Here is an 11,198-nt window from a genome sequence, read left to right on the forward strand (position 1 = left end):
TACACATTCTGCTAATGCCTACAGCAGTAGCTTTCAACCAGTGTGCTGTGGCACCCTGGGGTGCCTTGAATGATGGTCAGGGGTCCCATGGGCAACACTGGCCACTGTGCCTCTCTCCTTCCCTCTCTCCTCTGATGTGCTCTCATGTCTCTGCCTCCCAAACAGCTTCCACGGCTGTTTATTGCAGCAGCCCTGACTATAAGCTCTACAGATGAATGGTGCCTCTGGGAAGCACCTCTCTTTGGGGCAGGAGGGGGCAGCTCAGAGACCATGGACAGCAGCAGCAGCCGCCTGGAGGACTCCCAAGGAGAGGGACGGGGAGAGGAGGCTGAGGCAGCCCTCCACAAGGGAGGGTGTTCCAAAAAGAGTGAGAGGCTGCCAGCTCTGCAGGCAAGGGGTGACAAAACTGGGCTCCTGTAGTTGGTTAAGGGAGCTGTGGACTCAAAAAGGTTGAAAATCTCTGGCCTACAGAATGTTGTTTGCAACCTTTGCTGTCAGAATTAAGGTAAAGGTAGAGGGGCCCCTGACCGTTAGGTCCAGTTGCGGATGACTCTGGGGTTGCGGTGCTCACCTTGCTTTACTGGCCGAGGGAGCCGGCGTACAGCTTCTGGGTCATGTGGCCAGCATGACTAAGCCGCTTCTGGCAAACCAGAGCAGCACACAGAAACGCCGTTTACTTTCCCACCAGAGCGGTACCTATTTATCTACTTGCACTTTGTGCTTTAGAACTGCTAGGTTCGCAGGAGCAGGGACCAAACAATGGGAGCTCACCCCGTCGCAGGGAGTCGAACCGCCAACCTTCTGATTGGCAAGCCCTAGGCTCTGTGGTTTAACTCACAGCACCACCCATGTCCCTTGCTGTCAGAAATATTATTATTATTATTATTATTATTATTATTATTATTATTCCCCCGCAAAAAGAGAAAATGAGTTTTCTCTTTGAAAGTTAGGCTAAATTTGCATGCATGTGCATAGATTAGGATATGGAAATTGTATGCAAATTTGTGCCATGGTTCTGTGCCCGACACCTTGTACCAAGACAAACCCTCTTGCTAGAAGATGGTAAGATGTTTTGTGCTAGATCAGTTTTTCATCAGCAGCCAGAAAAAAGCAGCTTCCTCAGATAAAAGGAAAGTGTAACTCTGCCATGAAGTTTGCTCCAAACTACTGTAGGACTGAACTCTGACACAGCCTCAGTCCTTGCCCCAACTGAGTGCTGGTACTATGCTTTATCTGTACTTACCAACACAACAGCAACCATCTTTCTTGTTTGTGTGTTTGCATTGTGAGCCTTTCTATTTAAAAAGTTCCCTCTTCACCCCACCACACCACCTCCAAAACTGGCTAATACATGACATAGTTCAAAAGAAAATTTGAGGATTTCTCCATTTTAGGAAGAGAAGAGTAGAAATAACATCTGTTTACCAGTGGCTTCATTTTCTTTTCCCTCTTCTAGGGACGGAAAGGATAATACTTACCTCCAGACTTGAGGCAAAGCAGAATACAGAATGCAAGCAGGCAGACCTGAGCCACATGTAGGCCCCGGTTATCCAGAAAGAAGCTCTTCCCCATTGGAAATGCTTTTTGTATGAAGAAGCTGCTCTGAAGGTTGACAGATGAGGGACTGCTGGCTTGCAATGTCGATAAACAGAAGTCGCTCAACCTCTCGTCCGCAATGTGTTGCTCAGGATGAGGAGCTGGGTCCAAGACATCCCTTATATAAGGCTGGAAGCACCTTGTTGGCTTCTAGCCTCACTCTGGTTGGCTTGGAAGGTACAATAAGCCTCTGGCAACATGCTAGAGTGTCTCTGAAGAGCAGCAGGAACGGAGGGCAGTGGTTGCCTTTGGATATTTGATGCACAATATGCTGATTGTTAAGACAAATTCGGTTGGCTGAGGGGTGAGCTGGATGCTGCACAGAATGTCCCAGACCTCAGAAGCCACCTGATACTATCTGATGTGTGTTCCTGGCAATTAGCAAGACATCCATTGTATAAGGCTGGGAGGAACCTTGTTGGCTTTTCGCTTCATCCCGGGGGATCTTGAAAGGTAGAGGACACCTCTGCCAATATGCTGGGATGGCTCTGAAGAGCAACAGAGGTGTGATCAAGGTGTCTCCCCTGCCAGGTAAGTAAATAAAATGAATAAAATAAAAATGAATGTATTGCCAAGAATGTTGTTTTTGTTTCAAACACTGCAAATTTTGGATAAAATGGATTGCTTCAAGAAGTGGCAGAGAGATATTTCTAGATTTGTCTGGCAGGGCAAGAAGCCCAGAATAAAATTTAAAATACTAACAGATGCAAAAGAAAGAGGTGGATTTGCCCTGCCAGACCTTAAACTTTATCATGAATCAGCCGCATTTTGCTGGCTGAAAGAATGGCTGCTTCTTGAAAACACAGACATTTTGGATTTAGAAGGTTTCAATAATGTATTTGGGTGTCATGCATATCTGTGGTATGACATAAAGCATTTAAAAACCATATTGTTAGGAAAGCATTGTTTAATGTCTGGACAAGATATAAAGACCTATTGAAAATAAAACCCCAAGGTGGTTGTCACCGATGGAAGCGAAGGCTCTGCAAAAGCTCAATATGGAGGCCATTTGGCCGAAATATTGGGAAATCTTGGAACAAGAGGGAGATAAATTGAAATTGCAGAGCTTTGAAAAACTAAAAGACAAAGTGCAAGATTGGCTTCACTATTATCAAATAATGGAGGCATACAAATTGGACAAGAAAATTGGCTTCCGGGTGGAAAAATCAAAATTGGAAACAGAACTGTTAGATCCCAAAACTAAGATTCTGTCAAGAATGTATAACTTGCTGTTGAAATGGAACACTCAGGACGAAATGGTGAAATCTGTTATGATAAAAAGGGGACACGATGTGGAACACAACATTATGCTGGCTAACTGGGAACAGTTATGGACCACAGGTATGAAGTTTACGGCATGTAATGCCTTAAGAGAGAATATTATGAAAATGATATGCAGGTGGTACATGACACCAGTCAAGCTCACAAAAATATATCATTTGCCCGATAATAAATGCTGGAAATGTAAAGAGACTGAAGGCACATTCTTTCACCTTTGGTGGACGTGCCCAAGGATTAAGGCTTTCTGGGAGATGATTTGTAATGATATGAAAAAGCTATTTAAATATACCTTCCTGAAGAAACCAGAGGCCTTTCTCCTGGGCATGGTCGGCCAATTGGTGTTAAAGAAGGATAGAACTTTTTTAATGTATGCTACAACAGCAGCAAGAATACTCATCACAAAGTATTGGAAGACACAAGATCTACCCACCCGGGAAGAATGGCAGATGAAGGTGACAGAGTACGTGGAGCTGGTGGAAATGACTGGCAGAATCCGAGACCTGGGAGAAGAGTTGGTAGAAGAAGATTGGAAGAAATTTAAAGACTATTTACAGAAATATTGTAAAATTAAGGAATGTTAGAAGGATGATGGAATGAAGTTATGTGGTTTTAGCAGTAATGTTATAAAGGAGTATTTAAAGATGGATTGTTAACAGGTGAGAATGTAAAGTTATAATATATTAAGATAAACTATTAAGATAAAAGCGAAAATGGAAAGGATTTGCTGAAATAACTAATTCAACTAGAATACAAAAAAGGGAGGTGCGAGGAGGTCAGGGAAACAAGTAAATGAAAGTCAAGTTATGGAAAGGTTGATTTGTTTTTAATTGTTTTTTACCTTTTTGTGTTTGTATTTTTTCCTTCTTTTTCTTTTCTTTTTTATTATTGTAACTTTTTTGAAATCTTAATAAATATTATTTTTAAAAAAAGAAGAAGAGCAACAGAGGTGTGGGAAGAAGTTCCTTGGGCTTTTCGGCACACAATGTACTGACGATTCAGACAAATCCAAATGGCCTAAAAGATCAGCTGAATGCTGCGAGAATGTCCCATATATTGGTGGCCCTCTGATGCTATCTGAACGGGAAATGATTATTATCAAAACAAAGGCCTGTTTCTTTCAACTAACAGGACATCCAAGGAAACAAAGACAACAATAGTTCTGCAGCCATCCTGTATACATTTCTTCGGTAATAGATTCCGCTGATGTCAGCTAGCCAGCTGCACGCGTTGCTGCACTTAGCAGAGAAAACACTCCCGGCAGCCAGCCATAAATTCCTTTCTTTATTTCCTTCTGACAAGATTACATGCAGAATAAACAAAGCAATCCGTCTCTCATGACGCGTTACTCTGACTGGTTTCTCTTTTCCCTCTCCCTCAAGACCAACACAGCCAATGGCTCAGCCCCTTCCGTTTTTCCCTGTGACGTGGATCCCCCTCTCTCTGAAGCACCCCTTCCTCCCCAGAGTCACTATCCTCTTCTCTGTCTTCTGAGGAGGACCCAGTACTAAGCAGTGGAGATTGTTCCCTGTAACCTCTAATTCTTTCCTCCCTCACTGCCTGCAGTTCCCTGACATCCACCCCCTCCTCAAAGGCCCCCCTCACCTCCCTTTCCTGAGAAGGAGCCTCACCCGATGCATCCTCCTCATGCTTCTCGGGGGTAAATCCTAGGAAAATCTCCTCCTCCTCTTCGGTATCATCAAAAACGTTACCCCAACCTCTAACTCCTGATGGACCCAGACGCTCTTCACTCACTCCTCCCCCCCACTCTGTTTCTTCTTGGTCCGAGGCTGAGAACCCTTCAAAATTCTCTTCATCGTCCGTCGGCCCAAACGCCCTCTCAGCGAACCTCCCTGTGGGTTGTGGCTTATGGGGAAATAGCTCGTGGAAGTCCTCCACTAAACCCTCCTCCGTGACCCAATCTGATGGCACCTATGTGTTATCCAAACTGGGAGCCCCCTCCCAAGCTACAAGATACTCCAGCTGATTACCCTTCCAATGTGAGTCCAATATTTCCTCTATCTGGTGTCCCCGCTCCCTTTCCTCGACTTCGGGCGGTGGGACCTCCCCTTCCCTTCTGCCCAGCCAGTAAGCCGACAATAGCAACCGGTGGAACACGGGATGAATTTTCATGCTCTCTGGCAGCCTCAACCTAAAGGCCACCGGGTTGACTTGCTGTATGATTTCAAAGGGACCCACCCTCCTGGGTTTGAGTTTCTTACAACCCCCTTTCCAAGGCAAGCCATGCGTCGATAACCACACCTTATCCCCAACCTGAAGGGTTTCCCCTTCCCTCCGATGCTTGTCTGCTTGCCTCTTGTATACCTCCTTGGCCCTTTCCAAGTTCAACTTCAGTTGTTGTTGAATTGCCTCCATTTCCTCCGCAAACTGTTCAGCGGCTGGCACACTCCATAACTCCTCCCCCCTCCCAGGGAAAGCCCTAGGATGGCACCCATGATTAGCAAAAAACGGAGTCATCCCTGTGGACACATTCTCGGAGTTGTTGTATGCAAACTCCGCCAGCGCTAATTTGTCCACCCAATTGTTCTGCCTCTCCCCCACATAACAACGCAGGTACTGCTGTAATACTGCATTGACCCTTTCCGCCTGCCCATTGCTTTTGGGATGTCTGGCGATGGTGAAACTCACCTCAACTTGCAACAAACTCATGAGTTTGTGCCAGAACCTTGAGGTAAATTGTGTCCCCCTATCCGAAATGACCCTCGTAGGAACCCCATGCAACTTAAACACGTGCTCCACAAACAATTTGGCTGTCTCCTCCGCAGTTACCGCATAAGAACACGCCACAAAATGGCACATTTTGGTGAGTAGATACACCACCACCACCACCGTTTTTCCCCTGGACTGGGGCAGGTCAGTGATGAAGTCTACTGATACCACCTCCCATGGCCTCCCTGGTATTGGCAGAGGCTCTAATAACCCTGCCAGAGCTGCCCTCTCCCCTTTGGTTCTGACAGGTCTCACACCCTCGCACATATTCCTTCACATCTTCCTGCACCTTGGGCCACCAAAATTCCCTGGTGACCAACAACATGGTTTTGTGTTGCCCAAAGTGTCCTGCCGTTGAGCTGTCATGAAGTTGTCGGAGGATTTGGGCCCGGAGAGCTTCCCCTGCTACATACAATGCCCCCCGATAAAACAGTAGCCCCCCTTTTTCCTCGAAACCTCCCTCAGCCCCTCTCCCTTGCCCAAGTTCATCCAACTTTCCTCTGGCAAAAGCATCGTCCCGCATCAACCGTAGCAGTTCATCGTCCTTCACCAATGTCGCCCCGCAAGCCCACCTCTGCTCAGGGAACATGAACCGGGCTATCGGCGGTCCTTCCTCTGCCAAATATTCGGGTTTACGGGATAAAGCGCCCGCCCTCAAGTTCTGCTCACCCGGTACATACTGAATCCTGAAGTTAAAGTTGGCAAAGAACTGTGCCCAGCGTATTTGCCTCCAGCACATCACTCTCACCGTCTGCCAGTACTCCAAATTCTTGAGATCCGTGCACACCTGTATCTGATGCTTCGCTCCAATCAAAAAATGTCACCATTGCTTGAATGCAGACACAATAGCAAGCAATTCCTTATCATAGACACTATAGTTTACTTCTGATTTATTGAGCTTCCGGGGAAAAAAGGCACACGGACGCCACTCCCCCTCCCCATCTTGCTGCATGAGAACCGCTCCAATCGCTCGATCAGACGCATCTGTCTCCACCCGTAGTGGTAGTTCAGGGTTGACATGCAGCAATTGTTCCTCGGAGGCGAAGACCCTCTTTAGACTCTCAAAGGCCCTCTGCGCCGCCTCCATCCACTCGAACGTCTTGCCACTGAGGCAATCCGTTATGGGGGTCACCAGCCGTACGAAGTTCTTGATGAACTTCTGGTAGAAGTTACTGAAGCCGAGGAACCGCTGAACATTCTTCCTCGTTTTGGGGCTTTTCCACTCCACCACCACCTTGACCTTCTCCAGGTCCATTGCCAGACCCCTGTCCGACAGCCTGTAGCCCAGGAACCCGACCTCTCTCGTGTGAAACTGACACTTCTCCAGTTTCACCCATAGGCGATGCTCCTTGAGCCTAGCTAGAACTTCCCGCATGTCCTTAACGTGCTGTTCTTCGTCTGGAGAGTAAATAAGTATGTCATCCAAAAATGCAGTGCAGTTTTTGTAGAGCAAAGGTCCCAACATGTGGTGCATGAAGGTTTGGATGCACGGACTACCACACTGTAAACCAAAGGGCATAACGAGATATTCGAATGCCCCTAGTGGTGTGAACATGGTTGTCTTCCACTCGTCCCCCTCTCGCACCCTGATGAGATTGTAGGCTCCTCTCAAATCCAGTTTGGTGAAAATTTTCCCCTTCCGCACCCTCGCCAATACGTCATCAATTCTTGGCATTGGGAAGGCCATGGGGAGCGTCTGGGCGTTGATTCGCCTGAAGTCTACGATGAGATGTTTCTCTCGCGTGGCTTTTTTGTCCACAAAGAACACGGGGCTTCCGCCTACTGCCCTAGACTCCCTAATGAAACCTCTCCTTAAGTTCTTGTCTATAAAGGCTCTTAAGTCCTCCATCTCCTGATCGGACATAGAGTACAGTGGTGCCTTGCAAGACGAAAATAATTCGTTCCGCGAGTCTCTTCATCTAGCGTTTTTTCGTCTTGCAAAGCACGGCCATTAGCGGATTAGCGCTATTAGCGTCTTAGCAGCTATTAGCGGCTTAGCGGCTTAGCGGCTATTAGCGGCTTAGCGGCTTAGAAAAAGGGGGGAAGGGAAAAAACTCGCAAGAACTCGCAAGACGTTTTCATCTTGCAAAGCAAGCCCATAGGGAAATTCATCTTGCGAAGCACCTCAAAAACGGAAAACCCTTTCGTCTAGCAAGTTTTTCGTCTTGCGAGGCATTCGTCTTGCGGGGCACCACTGTACAGTTTTCCTGCCGGTAACTTGGCCCCCGGGACCAAGTTGATCTGACAATCGTAAGGTCTGTGCGGCGGCAGCGTGTCTGCCTCTCTTTTGCTGAAAACCTCTGCCAAGTCCATATATTCTGGAGGAATGCCGCCTTTCTCTCCCGCACATGTAGCCGCCACTCTGGCACTACCAACTCGCGGCTCCTTTACTCCCAAACAGTTCTCCAAGCAATGCGCCGATCCAAACGTCAGGTTACACTGATGCCAGGAGACCACCGGATCATGCAGGGCCAACCAACTCATGCTCAAAATGATGGGTGGGCCCGCCAGCGTGGCCACATGGAAAGCAATCGTTTCGGAGTGCGTTGAAATCCTCATTCTCATGGGGGGGTCTGATGTGTCACTTCCCCTCCCAAAAGTTCCCACCCATCAATGGTGGTCACTTGTAGCGGAAAGTCCAAAGGTAGTAAATGCAATTGGTGCTGTGCAGCGAAGTCCCTGCTGAAGAAATTGGCACTCGCTCCTGAGTCCAACAGGGCATGGACCTCCATAGTCTGTCCATTGAGGAGGTCCAGCAGTACCCTCACAATTATGCCCGGTTGGGGACGTCCTGGTCGGGGCTCTGGTTCTGTTCCATTCCTGCCTGGCTGCTGCCCCGCCCCATTCCCAGCCAAGTACTAGTGTTTCCCTGCTTTTGGACTCCCCCCTCTCCCATCTGGGAGGAAGCCCCCACCATTCCCTGCCAGTTGCGACGTTCAGGACACACTCTGGCAAAGTGCCCTGGTTTTTGGCAGATAAAACATTTCTTGGCAGCCTGCCCGTCTTCTGCCACCTTGTGAGTTGGCCATTGAGCCTTTGAATCTTCCCGCGCGCAGGCAGAGTCAATTTCCATCGGCTCCGAGCAAGATTGACCTTGCTCTCCCTCACTTGGTATGCCAGGAATGCGATCACCATGGGAACGCTGGCCTTTGCTCTCAGCCTTCTCTAGCTGCCTCAGCTCTTGCCTGCTGCCCACTGCCAGAGCAGCCTTAACGAGGGAATCCAAGTCCTGGGGGGGGGCTGGCAAGCTCATCTTTCACCTGAGAATGCAGTCTGGCCTTAAATAGAGCTTGCACAGGCTTTGAGTTTAAGCTCCAATCAAGCTTGTGCACCAGCATCGCAAATTGGGACCAGTACGCCCTCACAGTTTAGTTCCCCTGCCGGAGATAGCTGCTGCTGGGTCACATCCTCCTCAGATCCAAATGAAAACATAACGTCCATTGCTTCCCAGAATTGTTTGAGATTGCTGAGCGCAGCATTATGGCTAGCAAGCAGTGGGCATACCCAATCTCGCGCTGCCCCAGTCAAATGGCCTATAAGGTACCCCACCTTATCAGCATCCCCAGCAAAAGCAGCTCCTTGCAGTTGAAGAGCATACTGCATGTCGAGTTTGAAGCCCATGTACAGTCTGGGGTCACCATTGAATTTGCTTACCAGCGTCAAAGACCAGTTCAGTAAGCCCCCTCCAGAAGCTCCTTCAGATCTGGCCCTGGCTTCTTGCAAATGAATTCTTAATTCCTGTGATGTAGCCAATAAATCATTCCTCTCTTTTTCCAGCTGTGCAAGGCGAGCTTCCATCCTGCTTTTCTCCTTGCCGAGCCTCTCCTCTCGAGTGCTCTATTAGCTGGGTGTGTGAGTCAGAGCAAACTGTCAGCTAGCCAGCTGCACGCGTTGCTGCGCTTAGCAGAGAAAACACTCCCGGCAGCCAGCCATAAATTCCTTTCTTTATTTCCTTCTGACAAGATTACATGCAGAATAAACAAAGCGACCCGTCTCTCATGACACGTTGCTCTAACTACTTTCTCTTTTCCCTCTCCCTCAAGACCAACAGAGCCAACGGCTCAGCCCCTTCCGTTTTTCCCTGTGACGTGGATCCCCCTCTCTCTGAAGCACCCCTTCCTCTCCAGAGTCACTATCCTCTTCTCTGTCTTCTGAGGAGGACCCAGTACTAAGCAGTGGAGATTGTTCCCTGTATCCTCTAATTCCTTCCTCCCTTGCTGCCTGCAGTTCCCTGACAGCTGAGTTCCTTGGAAGTAAGCAAGAATATTGGAATGCAGGCTATGCCTCTATGACCAGGACAGATATTCCTCCATAATGTACACCTTTCTGCAGGCATATAATGCTTTTTGCATGTCCTTTTCACTAATAAATTCACTTTAATGCAGTTTCCACTAGTACATGCATATTTGTGAATATTTGATGACTGCACTGCAAAATTCAGATGAATGTAAATTTTTGAAGGATATCTGTGTTTTGGTTCTCATATTTTTTCAGAGAGTAAAAAATTCAGGTTCCGACATACCAAAGGAGCAGAAAAGACTCTTTATGTATGGAACAACAGTTGCCCGGATGTTACTAGCCCAGAGATGGAAAGAAGACAAGGTCCCCACCAGAGAGGAATGGCAAACCAAGATGATGGATGATGCCGAAATGGCAAAGCTGACTGTAAAACTCAGAAACCAAGAGGATAAAAGCTATAAAAGAATGGGGGGAGGACTGATAAGTTGCTTAGGAGACCATTGTAAGCAGATGGAAACAAGAGCAGGATTTTGACTCACTTGAAATGGGGGGGAAAAAACCCACCATGGACAATATGGTTTGATATAAAAATTGGAGTATGTATGAATATGCAGTTGTAGATATTCAAAATAAGACTCCATGAAGGGGGTGGGGGGAAGTCTCGAGATTCAGAGAATCTCATAGAGATATGTTTTTACTCATTTGTGTTTATTTGTAAAACCAACAAAAAAGATTTTTTTAAAAGAAAGTAAAAAAATTCAATAGATTTGGCTTTAAATGCAGATTGATCCGAGCTTCTCCTCCATCGCTAGTGCTCCATGGGGGAAAGGGTTGGTAAACACAGCTCTAAGTACAGTGGTACCTCAGGTTACATACACTTCAGGTTACAGACGCTTCAGGCTACAGACTCCGCTAACCCAGAAATGGGACCTCGGGTTAAGAACTTTGCTTCAGGATGAGAACAGAAATTGTGCTCTGGCGGCGCAGCAGCAGCAGGAGGCCCCATTAGCTAAAGTGGTGCTTCAGGTTAAGAACAGTTTCAGGTTAAGAATGGACCTCCGGAATGAATTAAGTTCTTAACCCGAGGTACCACTGTACATTCAGTTGAATGTGCAAAGTTTCCCCCTTCACTCCTTTTGCTCCACAGATGAAATGCTCAAGCTGTGAAAGCCCTGCTCCCCATTGTGCGTAAAAGCAAGGCTGTCAATTTCCCCCAAGGTGTGAGAGGGCAGTGAGCAAATATGACCAGGGACCGAATTTGACCAGAGACTAAAATCCATTACTTAAATATTTATTGCAACTTTCAGGGACAGTGTTTTCAAGGAAAAATCAAGATACAATCATTACATGGGAAG

At 47.3% G+C, this 11,198-nt stretch overlaps 1 long non-coding RNA gene across 1 annotated transcript in view; it reads left to right on the plus strand.

The window, feature by feature from the left end:
• Positions 1-874: 874 nt before the first annotated feature.
• The window catches only part of LOC307209147, a 109,635-nt gene continuing 99,311 nt past the window's right edge, over positions 875-11,198 (plus strand). The window contains exons 1-3 of the long non-coding RNA XR_013835344.1: positions 875-2,100; positions 3,824-4,082; positions 9,848-10,929. This is a non-coding gene — a long non-coding RNA (uncharacterized lncRNA). The remainder of the gene's footprint in view (positions 2,101-3,823; positions 4,083-9,847; positions 10,930-11,198) is intronic.

The sequence above is a fragment of the Podarcis cretensis genome, assembly GCF_951804945.1.
Source record: "Podarcis cretensis genome assembly, chromosome: 2".
Taxonomy (NCBI): Eukaryota; Metazoa; Chordata; class Lepidosauria; order Squamata; family Lacertidae; genus Podarcis; species Podarcis cretensis.